The following is an 18,925-nucleotide window of genomic DNA, read 5'->3' as shown; positions in this document are numbered from 1 at the left end:
CACTGGATCTGGAGGTTGTTGAAAACTACAGGCCTATATTTCTACTTCAATGGGTCAGCATAATTTTAGAGAAGACAATAAACAGGCATCTCTCAGAATCCCTGAAAGCTAACAATATACTCCATCCCACTCAAACAGGATTTTGCACAGGCTATAGCATGGAAACAGCACTCCTAATTGCCACAGAAGATCTGAAAAAGGTCTTAGATCAGGGTGGATCACTGGCACTAATTGTACTTGACTTAAGTGCAGCATTTGCCACTGTCTCTTATCCCGCCCTATGCTGTCATTTGGAAGAAGTAGGTATTACAGGTAGCGCCTTAAAATGGCTGTGCCATTTCTGGACAAGAGGAGCTTCCAGGTCATTAAGGGGCCTTTCTTCTCCACAAGTCATCAGCTAAAATGTGGGATGCCACTGGGCTCCTATCTGAGCCCTATGCTCTTTAATCTGTATGTCCACCGTCTATCCAATATCATTTGTTCATTAGGTTTTACCATGGTATCTTACACAGATGATACGCAGACTATTGTTTCTCAATTCTCCCATGTAGGACCTTTCTCTCTTAGACTTAAGAGCTGCTTGAAGAAGGTTTCAAACAGACAAAACAGAGGTCCTGGTAGTTGGGAAAAATCCAATACTTTGGCATCATCTTATCTGGCCTCTGTCCCTAGGAGAACGTCCATCCCCCAAGTTGGAAGTAAAAAATCTGGGAATTTCTCTGGATAAATAGGTTTCCATGACTTCCCAGGCAAGGAAGGCTGCAGCTAGCTGCTTCGGTATCCTTAGAGCATCGGAAATAGTTCAATGGAGACCCGAAGGACAGAGATTCAAGGAATAATTATTTCTTGCCTTAATTATGGCAACTCCCTTTATCTGGGCAGCCCAATGTTTGTCATTAAAAACTTCAAATTCTCCAGAATAGTGCGGTTTGACTAGTGCTGGGAATTCCTAAAAATTAATCAGCACATACAGCACTCAAAGCCCTTCACTGGCTGCTAATAAACCTCAGAATACAATTCAAGGCACTATGCATCACACATCGAGCAAAATATAAAGTGGGTCCATGCAGTCTTCATCAGTTAGTCACTCCCCACTGGACGAATAGAGATCTTAGGTTAAATAATTTAGGTCTTCTTGTTGTCCTAAGAGTTAGGAAAGCTAGAGGCGGAGGTTGTACATTCAAATATCTCCACGCCGAAACTCTGGAATTCACGACCTACCTGCCAGAGATTAGAATGAGCTTCAGCAAACATTTGAAAACCTATCTTTTGTCCTGCACATCCATCACTCTAGCTAGGACCAAAAGCATTGGAAAGCCTGTTTGGGTAGCCATATGCTCTACAAGACAAGTGAGTAGAATAGAACATTCCGTTGCAAGTGTGGCTGTGCCCAGTTCCGTCCCCCCCATCCTGTCAGGTAATGACCCATCCAGGCACACGTAATCCTTGTATTGTGTGACTGTCTGGGAGGAATAAGCAAAGTCCAATTGTCAGATACACCCAGTTGTTTGACCCAGAAAAAAGGTATAGGTGCCAAATTGTTAGGATAAGATCATGTAAACTTTTTAATAGTGGAAGCTGCAAAATTGTAAGTTACAATCCAACTTTACCATTGAAGAGGATTTTTAAATTCAATTTCTCAGACACCAAACACAAAATGCTTCATTGGTCCCAATCAAAGGTTAGCACTTATTAAATTTATAAGGCACTTCAGGGTTATCCTATGGGACAGGTAGGCCTCACAGTAGTCAAAAACATGCAAGACTTGAATGTACATGTCCAATCTTTTCATTACAATTCGCCCTTCTCTATGGGCTACCTAGGGCCTACATTAGGGGTGCCATTTATGCAATAGAAGAGGAGTTTAAGGCTAGGCAAGGGGGATATATTGTCAAGAGGAATTGGCAGCTTAAAAATGCATTCTCGCAACAATGGCAGCTCTGGGACATGTGTTAAGAGGCTACTTAAGCGGATGGCATAATAGGTACTGCTGGCCCAATAGAAGCATTCAATTTACAGGCCATGGCTACATGACATACCATTTTAACAGGGACTTTTAAGTATGCCACTCAGGTGTAAGCCAATTTATAATGTTTTAGAGAGAGAGTACATGCACTTTAGCACTAGTTAGCAATGGTAAAGTGCACAGAGCCCTAACGCCATAAAAAACAAATTTAGCAACAGAAGAGTGTGAAGACAAAAAGGTTGAAGAAAGAATACCCTAAGGCTCATAGGTCTAACACCAAATAACCTTCCACCTTCCACTTTCCACTACAACAAATGGTGTTTGTTCTGATATCTGAGACTTTTACCTGCAGGAGGTTGCAGTCTATGATACATATATACAAATAAATGCATCTGTCTTTTATTGTACAAATTGAATGCTTTTTAACCACCACACTTTCTGAGGACCAATTTTAACACTGCAAGAAAAAAGTTTATGTGCTAGAGATATCATTCTAAGTGCGCAATGCATTATTTACAGGTGGGGGATTCGATGGTTCACACAGTAGAATGGAGGACAAAGCAGAAGTGCTGCACATTTGCCTAAATTCCGAGTTGCAATATTAGGGATGCTACAAAGTGTCCCTGCCAAATTCCATCACAATATTTCTGGCAAAATGTCTTTGAGGAACAAGTTTGATATTTTTGCACTAGATGTAATCCTTTTTTGGTTACACACTGCCATTTGTGCTCAAATAAGGATTAGTGCCCAGGAAAATGAGGTCTCATACTTCCTGACAGATTAGATGTGTTTTGCCTATGCAGTCATATGTCATGTCCTTGGAGAACATTTGCACTACTCATCATGACTGTTTGGAGAACAATTGTTTTGGAGGAGATGGTGACATATAGATATGATGATCCCAGTGAGCTGCAACAAGAAATTGGGCACGTCTGAAGTAAGTTCATAGGAGAAGCATACAATCAAGTAAAAACCTCTCAAGCTGGGAATTATCCCCCCATAAAATTCAAAGGAGGAAAGGGTGCTACGGAGAAGAAGAATTACAATTAATGTAACACACAACCTGTATGTATACATGTATGTATCTAAATATGTGGCATTTGTGTAATGGGAACCTAGATAAAAGGCAGCAGAGCTCTGTACAGGCTCAGATGCATGAATACAGTCTAAAACTGGTTGGCGGAGAAGATGATGTCTATGAGCAAAGGTGGGCAGCTATATTGTTCTGGTGTTGTGTTAGGTGTATATATGTGGTATTGTTATAGTGCAGAATAGCTAAAAGGCAGAAGTATTCAATTAAAGTGCAAAGTATTAGAGTTAGTTCAGGAAAATGCCAGGTAACATTTCCAGATCCACCATGCAAACCTAACTCAGGAATAGTCAAGTGAAAGGGAAGGATCATGATACCTGGTCAGATGAAAATTACCAGATAAAGAACAAGTACAGAGAAGGTCTGTCTAACGTGACAAAAATATATGACAGACAATTAGAATCTTCTTATATTGCAAAGTAGAGTTTGTTTGGCTAGTGGACTCTGTCTGCCTTGGCGGGGCTTCATTACATCTGCCAAAGATATGGAGGCAAATCTGTCCTCAACAATATTTTCTACAAGGGCAGCAGAGGTTTATGCACCAGATGTTGTAGCACCCATGAAGGAACCGGTTTGGGAAAACACTTCTAGGGAAAAAATATACTGCAAATGTATCCAAATAAAGGCATTATATATGTATGTATATGTATGTACCACAAAGTGGAAATGCATTTTCAATCTTCATGAATTCAGTCACATGTCTGACAGGGACCCAGCTTGTAGAGGAAAACACACTGACCTTTTCATGAGGTTTGGTGCAATTTTCATGGAGGGTTGTAGAAGGCTTAAGACTGACAGACACAGTGGAGGATCAGCCACAGTAGGGGGGGCAGTTGGTTTGCCATCATTTATCCAAAGCTGAGACTTGACATTGTTGGAGGTACTGGCAAAGCTGGATGAATCACCACCTTACTATATCTGAAAATGTGCCTCCACACCCTGAAGATGCTGAAGAAGATCTTCAGGTGGCTCCCAAACAACATTAGAAAAACTGTCGCTCACACCCTAGTCACCAGCAAGTTGGACTACAGGAATACCCTCTAGATTTTGTCACCAAGCAATTCACTAGAAGACTGCAAACCATCCAGAACTTGGCAGCCAGATTGCTCCTCAACCTCCCACACTGAACTCGGATCACACCACACCGTAGGGAGCTCCACTTACACCGGAAACACAAAGGTGCTCATTTCAAACTCCTCACTCACTCATCTAAGGCGTTATACAACCTAGACCTGAACAGTAATATCTCTTTCCACCAACCACTGAGACACCCCCATTCACAGGACTCCTATTCATATAAACCCCATGCATACCCAGAACCAGATCAGGAGGATGGACATTCTCTTACATTTCTCCTAAAAGTTAAAACTGCCTCTCACTCCAAATGACAATCTCCTCCTCTCTTCTTGAATTCCACAGGAACTAACTAACCAAACCACCTTAAGGCTACCAGGGCTAGGCACACACACCTGCTCAGCAGCAGGATACCCTTGCTGGTGTGAAAGCTGAATTAATTACTAATAAATATACATTGATTAATACTGAAGAAATTTACATGAATTAGGCTAACATATAAAATAATTTGTACCTCAGAGAATGTGCCCACTTGAGTGGCCATCATACAACTTATCAAAATCAATAAATAATTCACATTTATAGTTTAAATAATGTGCACATGTAGAATAAAATGTATTAATGGGTTATACTAATATTAATGTTATGTATTTGCTTAAATAATATTGAGCTTTGATTAATTTCAAGGTTTGGGCCTACTTGACAAAGATTCATGTTAAGTTCCATGGCCTAATAAATGTTCGTAAATGTCTTGTGAAAGCAGAGAATTAATATTGTTCATTGGTCACACTGAACTGACCTTTGCAAGTGTCTTAAACTTTTCTCATGAGAACTGCTTACTGAAACATCTTGTACCAGAAGGTGATACTTTGTAGATTTGATGCATGAAAGGATTACATTCCCAGGCCTGGACAATAGCCACCCTGACTGGAGTTAGGATTGGAACTAAAAAGTTACCTGATGATGGGAATGGGAGAAGAGAAGCCTATAATCGACATGTGAAAGACTGTCTAGTTATATTTTAGAATTAGATTTTAGAGACTATTGGTCCTTCTGTGAACGTACGATTTTCTGACCAATGACGGGTTGATAAAAAGCTTTATGGATTTTAGTATATCCAGACTACATTGTTTTCCCTGTCTTTTGTCAGTCAGTTTGGTTGTTCTATCCCATTCTCTACCCCTTAGTAGTCCTGTCCATGGAGCACTGCAGTTCCAGATGTTTTTTTTCATAGTTTTATCCCTATAGAGTAATTGTGGTGATGCTGCTTCCTTAGTTTAATGTTTTCTAAGATGTTCTGTTAATTTAGAGCCCAACCATGGCTGAGCCAATCACTTTCACTGTCCCGTTGCTGATGCTGACCAGGCGGATGTCCAACTGATGAAGAGAAATCGCAGCTTGCTGATCCATTGTGGAGAGGTATAATGAAATGCAATTTTTTCTGTTGTAGATTTTGTTCTTTGTTTTAAGTACCAACCACTAATTTTGATAGATCCCTGTTAGATGTTTTCCAAATTAACTTTGGGCTAAATTGTTTTTACATGAAGCGCAAACATGCTATTCTAATTGGAGAGTTAGTTAATATGTCTAATGTATTGACAAATGGTATTAACAAAAAAAATAATTTTATTCATCTGTTGAATCTAGATATATGCTATCTCTGTTGTTCAGTTATTGATGTTATTAATGTGTACGGTAACCCTTGAATGTGTAATATCAATGCATTAGTTAAATTGAGATTCTTTCAACGCTGTGGTCAGCCTGTGTTGTTTGTATATGCTTATCATTTGGTATTGAGACTAATTTACATGATATTAGCAATGTTAATATAGGGAAATAAACTTTCTAATTTTAGTAAAAGGCGTGGTTATTCATAACCATATGGGTCATGGTGGGAAAGATTACTGACTCAAAGTTTCTGAAAAATGTATTCGTTGAACATGTTATGTTGTTGTTGGTCCGATGATGAGTAAAGATTGTTTACATGGTGGAATCACTCTACGTGTAGTCAAAAGGTTCATCAAACCCCTAACGCATCCCCTTATAAATAAATTATAAAAGATAAAATAAGGCCAGACGCGCTAACACGGGTGATTGTGTACTTTACAAATATACATAACATTACCGTGTTCTGTGGCCTTCTAGACTTCACAATGAACCCCCCTAAGGGCACACCACAGAAAGCCTCATCAAGGACCCGAAGAAATATGACCGCATCATCCCACACTATAATAGAACTTTACTGAATCCATTTGTTCGCAAGCACCACCTTCAAGGCTAGCTGTGTCATCTGCTAAGCCAATATGACTTGAACCCTCACTCTCTAGCTGACAATGTAATCTTCTTCGTGGGCACTTGGCATGCCTGCAGCAGTGACACCATAAGACTAGAGACAAAAAGTGAAAAAATCAAATAAATGGGCAAAAGACCTTCTTCATTCACATAACCAGGATCTGATGCAACCTCGCCCTATACAGTAACATATCCATAAACTTCTTCACATCAGAAAAGAGGTGAAGACACACCCCTTTAAAGTTCACTATATTTCAACACAGTAAACACAACTTTCCTCTCAGAACCCAGCACCATCCACCTAAATCGACGCTCTGTTTGCATTTATGATTTTGACTCTGTACAACTGTCTACTGTCTTTCTGTTACGTTCGTGCAGTACAAGTGCCACATTTATACACATTGTAAGGTACTAAATGATGCTTCCATTGAAAAAGGGTTATTATACTTTTATGTCGATTTCTACACATGAAAGAAGACGTTTGAGCAGAATAGCATAACGCTGAAACATCAAAGAGGGTCATGACTATTAGTTTTCAGAAGAATAATATGATTGTTAGGAGACTGGAAATTAATACCTTAAGCAATGATTTCATTTGTGACGCCAAAACTACTGTGTTAATTTGTAATATTTATTCTATATTTGGGACAGTTTTTTTTAATGATGAATCTTTCTGAAATGTCTCCTTTTAGTAAGGGCCCTGACAGATTGATCAGTGAGATTGTTCCTCAGTCTCTGGCCCACAGTCCAAATGCAAATAACGTTTCAGCGTTTGCTGACTTTTCTAGCAAAAGCGGATTGAATTTGAAACACTTCAAATGGACATCATGCGGTTCACTTAAACAGCCCAATGTACTGGCAGGATTGTTAAACTGAGATGCTCACAGAACAAACCACTACGCCACCCGTACTGAAACCTTTCCACCACACTGTCCAAGAATCAAACTGAATTAGAAATGTTGGCATTAGAGTCCCCAGAAATGTAGAAGCTGTTTCCCATTATCTGTCAAGAAAATTGAACCATCTCCCTCTCAGGGAAGCTCTGAAGACACACTTCTTATTGCTAGCCTGTCTTTGATAAACTTCCAATTCTCTATAACCTCAAGCCTTCAAACAGCCTAAGACTGCGTTTGGAACTATAGAAGAATCTAGGGATACTATGTTTATTATTATTATTGTTGTTATTATTATTATTATCAATGATAATAACAATACTCATATTTTAAACACAATGAGTATTATCATTGTCATCAATATTATTAATAATATGAATTATTCGAATATATGAATTGATATAATAAATAGCAAAGAATATAAATATATTTGTGTATACATGCATATATGTATATACAGGGAGTGCAGAATTATTAGGCAAATGAGTATTTTGACCACATCATCCTCTTTATGCATGTTGTCTTACTCCAAGCTGTATAGGCTCGAAAGCCTACTACCAATTAAGCATATTAGGTGATGTGCATCTCTGTAATGAGAAGGGGTGTGGTCTAATGACATCAACACCCTATATCAGGTGTGCATAATTATTAGGCAACTTCCTTTCCTTTGGCAAAATGGGTCAAAAGAAGGACTTGACAGGCTCAGAAAAGTCAAAAATAGTGAGATATCTTGCAGAGGGATGCAGCACTCTTAAAATTGCAAAGCTTCTGAAGCGTGATCATCGAACAATCAAGCGTTTCATTCAAAATAGTCAACAGGGTCGCAAGAAGCGTGTGGAAAAACCAAGGCGCAAAATAACTGCCCATGAACTGAGAAAAGTCAAGCGTGCAGCTGCCACGATGCCACTTGCCACCAGTTTGGCCATATTTCAGAGCTGCAACATCACTGGAGTGCCCAAAAGCACAAGGTGTGCAATACTCAGAGACATGGCCAAGGTAAGAAAGGCTGAAAGACGACCACCACTGAACAAGACACACAAGCTGAAACATCAAGACTGGGCCAAGAAATATCTCAAGACTGATTTTTCTAAGGTTTTATGGACTGATGAAATGAGAGTGAGTCTTGATGGGCCAGATGGATGGGCCCGTGGCTGGATTGGTAAAGGGCAGAGAGCTCCAGTCCGACTCAGACGCCAGCAAGGTGGAGGTGGAGTACTGGTTTGGGCTGGTATCATCAAAGATGAGCTTGTGGGGCCTTTTTGGGTTGAGGATGGAGTCAAGCTCAACTCCCAGTCCTACTGCCAGTTCCTGGAAGACACCTTCTTCAAGCAGTGGTACAGGAAGAAGTCTGCATCCTTCAAGAAAAACATGCAGGACAATGCTCCATCACACGCGTCCAAGTACTCCACAGCGTGGCTGGCAAGAAAGGGTATAAAAGAAGGAAATCTAATGACATGGCCTCCTTGTTCACCTAATCTGAACCCCATTGAGAACCTGTGGTCCATCATCAAATGTGAGATTTACAAGGAGGGAAAACAGTACACCTCTCTGAACAGTGTCTGGGAGGCTGTGGTTGCTGCTGCACGCAATGTTGATGGTGAACAGATCAAAACACTGACAGAATCCATGGATGGCAGGCTTTTGAGTGTCCTTGCAAAGAAAGGTGGCTATATTGGTCACTGATTTGTTTTTGTTTTGTTTTTGAATGTCAGAAATGTATATTTGTGAATGTTGAGATGTTATATTGGTTTCACTGGTAATAATAAATAATTGAAATGGGTATATATTTTTTTTTGTTAAGTTGCCTAATAATTATGCACAGTAATAGTCACCTGCACACACAGATATCCCCCTAACATAGCTAAAACTAAAAACAAACTAAAAACTACTTCCAAAAATATTCAGCTTTGATATTAATGAGTTTTTTGGGTTCATTGAGAACATGGTTGTTGTTCAATAATAAAATTAATCCTCAAAAATACAACTTGCCTAATAATTCTGCACTCCCTGTATATATATATATATATATATGACTTTGTGTCATTTGGTGGAGAATATATATATATATATATATATATATCAACTCCAACAGGTCCAAGAAAGGCGCGCTTCTGTTTCTCGTCGGTGCCAGCATCAGGGAAGGACCTGCTCCCATTATTCTTTCCACCAGTTTAACACTAAAGTTAAAGATGCGGCACTCACAGGATTCCGTCAATCTTCTTTTATTACATAAAAGAACACCCCACCAACTAACACGAACGCGTTTCGACCTATATATATACAGACTTGACACTGTGAACAAGGCCATAATGGCTGAAACGCATAGGTGATGGAATAATGATTTTGAATAAATCGACTTGAATCTAAGCTCCACGAGAGTGCAGCGTCTTTACTCTTTGGTGAATTATGTCTGAGGACTTTAGTCACGTCCTAACGCTGGCACCAGCAGACAGAGCCCATCACTTTTGGACCACTTTGCTTTAATAATAAATATATATATATATATATTTATATATATATATATATATTAGCTAGTGGGGGTCGCCACTAGGTAGTTATAATTAGGACCTAGTTTCTATGGAAAAAGTGTTTTTTGTTTTGCTATTAACTTTGGCACCATTTAATGATTCTTCACAATATTGTCCAAGAAAATATGATGCTCACTTCTCCGTCTGTCTGGAAAGTTTTGGCGTGATCTGTCAGGTGAGGCCAAAAAAAAGGGAGGTCCCAAAACACTTTTTCGCCACGCATTTTTCCGTAGGGATTTTGAACAGGAATAGCGCCTGAATCACTGGACAAAATTACACCAAATTTGGCGGAAAGGTAGCTCTTGGTCCAGAAAGAGCCCTTTTTGTTATTTGGTGTAAATGCGTTCAGTAGTTTATTGAGAAATTAAACACATTTGCATGTATAGGGTCATTAAGGCCGCACAAATCTTCCAGATTTCGTGCTGATATCTGATTGGCTGCAAATACCTCAACAAGGAAGTGTTGGCAGCCATGTTGGGAGTCCCAGAAACAAAGATATTTAAAAGAAAAGGGGCCAGGGAGGGACACCCTGACCCTTTAGCTCTGGTGCTGGGATCCCAGAGGGAACACCCCCCATCCCAGAGCAAAAAAGCATTTAAAACATTTTTTTTGGTGGGAGCTGCAGCAGATCTGCCGAAAATTAAAATAATAAGAAATACCACCTCCAGCACTTGTTTCAGTTAAGCCCCAAGTGGGTCAGGTCCTGGGGGTATTTACATTTTGAATGGGGGGGGGTGCAGCCCCGGAGAGTGCCACCTTCATGAGGTTTTACACGAAATCAATACACCTGGACCCCCCACAGCCCCTAGGGACTGCCACCTCCCCAGGGCTTCAAAGGAAATAGATGCAGGGGGCCTGGTCCCCCCACAGCCTCAGGGACTGCCACCTCCCTAGAGCTTCAAAGTAAAAGAATGCAGAGGGACTGCCCTGCCCCCACACAGCCCTGGGGACTGCCACCTCCAAGGAGATTCAAAGTAATTGATTTGGGGGGCTGCCTAACCCCTCCCCACAGCCCGGGGGGACCACCACCTCCCCAGGGCACACATTGTCAACAGTTGTGGGGGGCTGCCTGGCCCCCCATGCAGCCCCAGGGACTGCCACCGCCCGGGCACAACTCAAAGAATTAAGGGAGTCTATTAGAGAGCTCCGACCCTGGGGACCAACACCTCCCCGGGGCTATTTAAGTTGGAACCAATGATGGTCCTGGGGTCACCTCCTGCTATGTCACAGGCTGCCCACCTCAGGACATGCCTGTTTGCTCTGACTTGGTGGGGGCTTTGACAGCTCCCGCCAAGTCAGAGTAAACACTTCATTTTCTGCAAGTGAGAGCTGTCAAACAGCTCTCACTTTCAGAACGTTAAGTTTTCATCTGCTTCCCTGCATGCAATTATGCGTGCAGGAACATAGATGAAAACATTGCTCCTGCAAACAGGAAGCTGCAGGATTCAGGGAGCTGGCTGCGGACCTCAAGGCTCTCCCTGTGCTCCTGTCACTCTCTCCCTCTGACTCCATAATGGGATGGAAGAGAGAGAGAAAAAGGTTGTCATTGCAATGGTCTCTCCATACAATCACTTCAAAGAGTCAGACTAGCGAGATGTTTGGTACAAATGTTATAGTTACGTTTAGATGTGGAGTGGAACAAAGTCACTTCTGGCCTAATGGTCAAGGTCTTGTGCTGTCACTCAGTAGGCTGAAGGTTTAAATCCTAGTATATCTTCTTTATTTACTAGTGTTTTGATTGTTAAACCTTCCTAGTGATGGAACATTCAAGTTTCTTTCCAGTCACATGTGTGGGCTGACTGTCATAGGAATGTCTGGAAGCATTACAGTAAGGAGTCACCGATAGCCTAAAGATTAAGCTCACAGACCCTCACACTGAAAGTTGAGGGTGCTACTCCAGGTGAGTCTGTGGTTCTTTAGTTTCTTTTAAACTTCAAAGGTTTAAGGTTCGCACTGAAAGGTGATCTCATTCATTTTAAATGACAAATACACTTTTTAATTTGTCCTAAAATATCTCATCCTTTTTATATCATTAATCAAAGCCTAAAATAACTGCTCTCCCTCTCATGTTCTCTCTGTCAATCTCTTTCTCTTAATTTCTCTCCCTCTCTCTCAATCTCCCACTTCCTCTGTGTGTGTGTCTCTCTCTCTCTTTCATCCCATAATGGAAAGAGGATGTTATTGCAATGATCTCTTCATACAATGAATTAAAAGACTCAAGCTAGCAAGAGGTATGATAAGAATGTTATTGATAAGTTTGATGTAAATCATAACAGAATCACATCTGGCCTAATGGTCAAGGTCTTGTACTGTAACTCAGTAGGCTGAAGGTTCAAATCCTAGTATTGCTTAGCAGTGTGTCTGTTTATTTTCTAGTGTTTTCACTCTTAAACCTTCCTAGTCATGGAACATTGAAATCCTTTTTCCCTCAAAATCTTTGGGTTGAATGTCATAGCTGTCTGGACACTGCACAGTAAGGAGTCACCTCTGGCATAGTGGTTAAGGTCTCAGATATAGACACTAAAGATTAAGAGTTCTTGTCAAGGTGTGTCTGTGGTCAATACCTGCTTTAGCTTCTTTTGACCTATAAATATTTAAGTTACAAACTGAAAGGTGATCGCTCTCTTTTTAATTGACAAAAACATTTTTCTTTTCACTTTGTCCAAACATATCTCAGTCTAAGCATATCATTCATCAAAGCCTAAATTGTGCTTTCTCTCTCAATCTCTCACTTTCTCTCTCTCTCAGAGTTAGGTGGCTGCAGCCAAAGACCATGCACAGCTCAAGGTTGAAATTATAGGGGGCTGGCCACAGGGCCTAACCACAGGCTAGGCCCTGCAGCCAACTGCCACTGCGCATGGCCGAAGGCTGTGTGCAGCAGTGGTTGGATTAACGTATAGTAAAGAAAATTACTGTACGTTTAAAAAAACATAGAAATTCACTGAAAAAAGCAATGGTTACAGGGATGTCATAGTTAGGAAATAGATTTAAAAAGGGACTCATTTAGCGCATGTTGGATGAAAGCCCTTTATTACTATATGTAATAAAGCCTAGCTTTAGCACGGCTCCAAAGGCCAGGTTTCTTGCAACATACAAAACTGGTGTTGGTCAATAAAAGTATCCAACTCTTGGGCGTTAATTTCTGGCACAGCTGTGTTGTTGTAAATAAAATCAAATACTTCTGATGAATTCATCCTAGGCACAATCAATGTAGTCAGGTCTTGTACTGCTGACATAATTATGTTACCGCCAACACAATTATTTAAATCCTTCACAGTCCTATTCAAGTCTGGCCATCCAGGCATTAAATTATGCTTAATCTGTGTTTAAGAAGACAACATCTCCAGTCAATCCACCTCAATTAGATCAAATCCATTATGGGGTACCAGCATCGTGGTAGTTTGGAGACTGGCTAGCATGCTTTCATTAATCAACTGGCGGATAAATGGCCTATAATTATTCAGCATGATAAACTTACAAACTGTAATCAGATACAGTTTATAGATTAAATGTCTGCTTTTGTACTGTGCCATTTTATTGAAAATACATATTGCTACTTTTTCTGTTTATTGTCTGCACCAATAAACGTTTTTAGCAGGTTTCAGCAAAACATTATTAATTTTTTATTTTAGTTTTTCTGCGAATTAATCAAACATTAAAACATTGGCCCATCACTATTATTCACATCTTTGTATAACATTATGACATCCGTTAGTCTTGTCTTCCTATCCTAATGAAAACATCATCCTGTTACTGACCTGTTGGGTTGAAACGCTGGCATATTGACATCCACATATTGTTATTACAGCAAACATCCAATATAACAACCACGATTGTTCTATTAATCTTTTCTGTGTGAGCTATTGTGTTTTTAATGTATATCTATTAAATATTTTGGGTTTTACTCACTAGAGACATAAGTACCGCGCCATAAGCACTTTTATTTTCGTTCACTTAATTGTCACCATTCAAGTTCAAAATTGATGTCAGACAGTTTTTCCACCTAAAAATACAGCACTTGGAAAAATAAATGGCTATTTATTCCAAACAAGGGACTTTTGTACTCTTAGATCCTCAATATGTGTAGAGGGCTAGGTTTTGCTTTGAAATTATGAGTATCAGGTTGCTCATCACAACATGTATAGGTTCCCCAAGGTACATTTCAACAACTCTAACCTGCCAAAATCTATAAGGAAGGCATAGGGAAAATCTACAAATATGAGGTAGCTACTGTCCAAGTAAAGGCCGGATTCTGTGGTGTATGTAGTTACTTGGTGCTGTCAATATCTTATGCCATTCTGGGCCATTCCTAATCAGGGCGTTATTGTACTATTACTAATATATTTACACTATAAAATCGTTGTTGAAAATGTTTTAATTTCTCCATTGGAATCTATAATTTTTTCCTTCTATGGAAAATAGCATATGAATCTTGGTGAGAACTAGAACTGGCAAAATTCCTATGTTCAATATGCATTTATATATAAATGCCAGAAAATACCTTTTCAATGTACTACAGTGCAATAAATTAGTTTAAAGGAAGTGGAATCCTAATACATATGTCCTATGCTAATTGATTCAGCACAGGTCCTAGTTCAGGTTATTTTTGTTATGTCAGGAAACCTCTTAATGCACCACAGGGCTGTAAAGCAAATATTGATGTTTATGACTTAAATATAATGCTGCAAATTCTTACGAACACCTTGATTGAGGAAATTATTTAAATTTTAAATAAACTGTGACCCTCACTTCTAGAATCAGCTTACCTTTTTGCAGATGCCATTTTTTCATCTTTGCCTAAATTTGAAGAAAGAAAGTAGAACAGCCACATGAACCATGGGCTACTCTATACTCGGGTATACAGAAGGAAACCACAATACCTGTACATGAGTATAGTTACAAGAGCACTCAAATTTCAGAAAATAGGGGTTCATCAGAAATTTAGGACTAAGTAGTTAATCAAGAGCTGCCAATGCATGAGCAAGATCACAGAATTCTAGTGGAGCTATGGCTGAGTGGAGAGATACAGTGCTTTGCTGATTAACTCACATACATTTTCCCTCATAACAGAAGGACTTCGGTTTGCCTGCTAATCGTCCACCATCCCCGGTAGGTTAGAAATTTGCTGTTGTTGATTAGGGCCATCCATATCTGCTCTTCCTTGCTGTTCTCAGTTGGAGGAGTGTGTTCTGGTCTGGGGTGCACTAGGCTGCAGGTCTGGGTTCAGATCTGTGTTCAGACATAGAATGCATATTGGATGTAGGTTCCACTTTTGATTTTCACTGTTACAAGCCTTCCACTCCTCCAGATTGCAATCACTCCTGAACCCACTGGAGCCCCTCGGATCATTCAAATTCTGCCTACCAAGAGAGCAGGATGCTGCAGCTTTTGTTAGATCTAAACAAGTGTTATGACTCTGTCCTTTTGCTAATGCTTCCCAGCCTGGTCAGTCAGAGTTAGCATAGTCTGTGCCATGTATGAGCAGCAAAGGGAACTCTATGATTGACTTCTTCCCAGAACAGAACTGGCTAAGAACAACTGAAGTGCCCACTCCAGCCGCAGGGTGAAGAGCACCTCAGCAGGGTCAGAATTCAGAGACTGTGTTCAACCAAACTCTTTCCCAAACATTTTCCTTTGAGAATCAGAATTTACATGGGACAATGGAAATGAGCACAATTTGACAACCGTCTCCACGGTCTTTTCTGTTTACACGACCAAGCAGACAACAAAAGAAATTCAGAGAAGAGACTTAGACTGTGAGAGAGATGAGACTATAGTGTGCACAGATAATAATGGTTGAGCTTCTGGCCTTAATGTTACCTCTGTTATTCCCACTATGTTCTAGCTTGAATGTTTACAAGAGGTTCCACAAAAGGTTGCACACTCTGGCACTTTTCCCTTCACTGCTTTTAATACAGGTATCATCCCTATTATCTCTTAAGATACTTTTGTGCCTGATACAATTGTAGAGTACCACGCTCTTATATGAAAACCCCATTGGTATCAACATTCCTAATCAATCCACAGGTTTTTGTGAAAGGCTGTTACAAAGTCAAACCACTGTATTATCCAATCATATGAATGGACTTGATAACACAATACTATCAGCAGTCTTGAGTCAGCTTCGAGTGAAATGGAAAAATTGAATTGGAGCGGTCTGCGGTATCACAGGCCCAGATGGTAGATCCACGGGGTGCCTTTTCACTGTGTCCAATGCTTCTGACTAGGGATTTAAAACAGACTTGGAGGCTAAAACTGATACAGGCATAACTGATTGTCTTGCTCAACATGCAGCATCTTGGGGGAATCTCAGGACGGGTCTTCAGTGGAGGATGTGAGTCGAGTGAGAGTGATAGTGATGCATGCAACAGTAGCAAAGATGCTCTGCTATAAAACAATACTGCCCAACAGCTCACTCCTACTCCAAATGTCATGAAACCACAAACCATCTCAGAGGTCAGGCCAGATGAAATCTTACCTGCTGGCATGAGTAATTCGGACAATAAATCAGTGGAACCTTCAATGGCATCAATCTATGATTTATTGTGTGCCTGCACATGATCAACTTAAAAACTCAGGTCATAGTGTGGAAGATATCTATTCAAATGTCTGTGTTTGGTACTCAAATTGCTGAGGTAGAAGAAAACAAATAAACTAGAATATGCTACTTTAGTTATTTGAGATCAAATACGATCAGCAGAAGCAGTGGCAAGGTCTGATTTACAAAATGGAAGATATGGAAAACCGGATGAGATGCAATATTTTACCAATATTAAGTATAGAGGATGGGGTGCTGAAAGGGATGACCGACATCGTTTTATTGTTCAGAGAGTTTTTACTGATCTCTAAGAGTGGGACATTGATTGCCAAGTGCAACAAGCACGTATCTTCCCCTTCAATCGACAGAGAGGCAAACAAAGGAACTTGCATCAAAGTGTTTGAAATGCCTATCTTGCCTGGTGCCATCCTGTATTTTTGCCTTGATTGTTTTTACTGGCTGTGGAACTCAGTACACTTTACCCCTGATAACCAGAGGAAAGTGTCTGTGGTCCCCCTATCAACATGATGAAAATGGCATGTGTATGATAGTAAAGTGTCCTCAGGCCCTGTTAGATACATGTCACAAGTTTACTGCAGAACTCGTTGTCCCATCCACTATAGTGGCAATGCAAACATGACTGCAGGCGGGCCAACAGGAGCATGGTTGTGCAGGTTTCAACTGCAAATTCAACCTGTCAAAAAAATCCTTTTTAACAGGCCTAGACCTTCCTTTTTTCATGTCATTAAATGCCCATAAGGCTTGGTGCATGGTATTTAAAAGTAGGGCATGCAAAACTTTAATGTTAAACATGTGCTTACAGTGAAAAAAACCTTCAAGCTGTTTTCAATGTGGCAGGGTTAGCTGTTCCACAAGGAGGCATTAGGATGTAGGAATAAATGTAACATTAGCTATCTCCACATAGGAAACAGCTACAGAGGTAATCTTTGGACTTTATAAAATAATTACCGTAAGTACAATGAATTGGTAAAGTTGGATTTTTAACCAATATTCAAATTCACCATGATGTGGGTAAATTACATTATTGATGTCCTCAGTAAATCTATGTTGTGTGTGACTATGGTGTTATCACTGATATAATTAGTGGTGTCATCAATGATGCCATTTGAGATGTCATCAGTGATATCAACAACTATGCCTTATAAATCGCAGTGTGGAGCGTTTTGGTATGTGAGCCTTCATGAAAGCTATGAACAAACAGATGTTTGTGCTTGGAGGGGATAATTTAAGACATGCTTTGAAACCTTGTCATAAATAATTGGGGATTCACAATTTGTTCACTGCCTTAAGGAAATGTACACTAAGGGGGTCATTACAACCTCGGCGGTCTTTTAACAAGACCGCCGAGGGACCGCTGTGCGGAAGACCGCCAGTAGTGACGGTTTGCCACTCTGCGTATTATGACCGTTGGCTGCCCTCTGTCGTTTTTCTGACAGAGAGCTGCCAACAGCCATACTTGCAGGCGGCGGGGAAGTGGAGGTTGCTCCACCTCCACCGCCACACCAACAGAACACCGCCCAGCTAATCACGTCCTGTGATTCTGCCCGGCGGTGTTCTGTTGGCGGTGTGGTGTCGGCGGAGCTGCCCCCATGGCTCCCGTCCCCTCCCAGCAGATCGACGGAACAGGTAAGTCCATCATCCGTTAGGGGAGGGGGGCGGGGGGTGTTGTGTGTTGTGTGTTGTGTGGGTGCATGGGTGTGTGCGTCTGTGTATGTAGGGGTGTGTGTGAGTGCGTGTATGCTTGCGGGGGTGTTGCGTGTTTTGGGAATGAGTGCGTGTATGTCTGTAGGTATGTCTGTGTGGATGTGTGCGTGAATGTGTGAATGTCGGTGTACGTGTCTGACTGTGTGTGTGGATGTTGGCATGTATGTCGGTGTGTGTGCGTGTATGTGTGTTGGTGGTGCCTGCGTGCGTGTCGGGTTTGTATGTGTAAGGTAATGTCGGGGGTCGGGGTGGAGAGGGGGGCCCTGCCACCTTTGGTGGGTGGCAGGGGTGGTGGGGGGGGTAGGGGAGGGAGTCAGGGTGGGGGAGACCCCTATCAGTGCCAGGGAAGGAATTCCCTGGCACTGATAGTGCTTACCACCATGGATTTCATGGCGGTTCCTACTGCTGGAAATCCACGGCGGTAAGCCGGGTCAAAATACCGGCGGCGGTATTGTGACGGCCACCGGGCTGGAGACCCAGGTCTCCAGCCCAGCAGTCGTCTCCGCCCTGGCGGGCGGAACGGAGAAGCAGCGGATGACCATGGCGGTAACCACCATGGTCATAATACTAAAAAAAAACGCCAGCCTGTTGGCGGTCTTACCGCCGCTTTAACACCGTCCGCCAGGGTTGTAATGACCCCCTAAGTAAGTAAATTGTACACTAATACTTGATGTTCATTTTAACCCTTAGTGATCATTTACTAAGTGTTGGAAAAAACATTCCTATTGTTATCTGGCTAATTGTAAGTGTGCTATCGATATGGTTTTCTGCAATGGCTTAGTGCATCTCGGCTCTAGTTTCCTGCAGGTCTGAGATCAT

The sequence above is a fragment of the Pleurodeles waltl genome, chromosome 1_1 (assembly GCF_031143425.1).
Source record: "Pleurodeles waltl isolate 20211129_DDA chromosome 1_1, aPleWal1.hap1.20221129, whole genome shotgun sequence".
Taxonomy (NCBI): Eukaryota; Metazoa; Chordata; class Amphibia; order Caudata; family Salamandridae; genus Pleurodeles; species Pleurodeles waltl.
Note: the sequence above shows the minus strand (reverse complement) of the source record.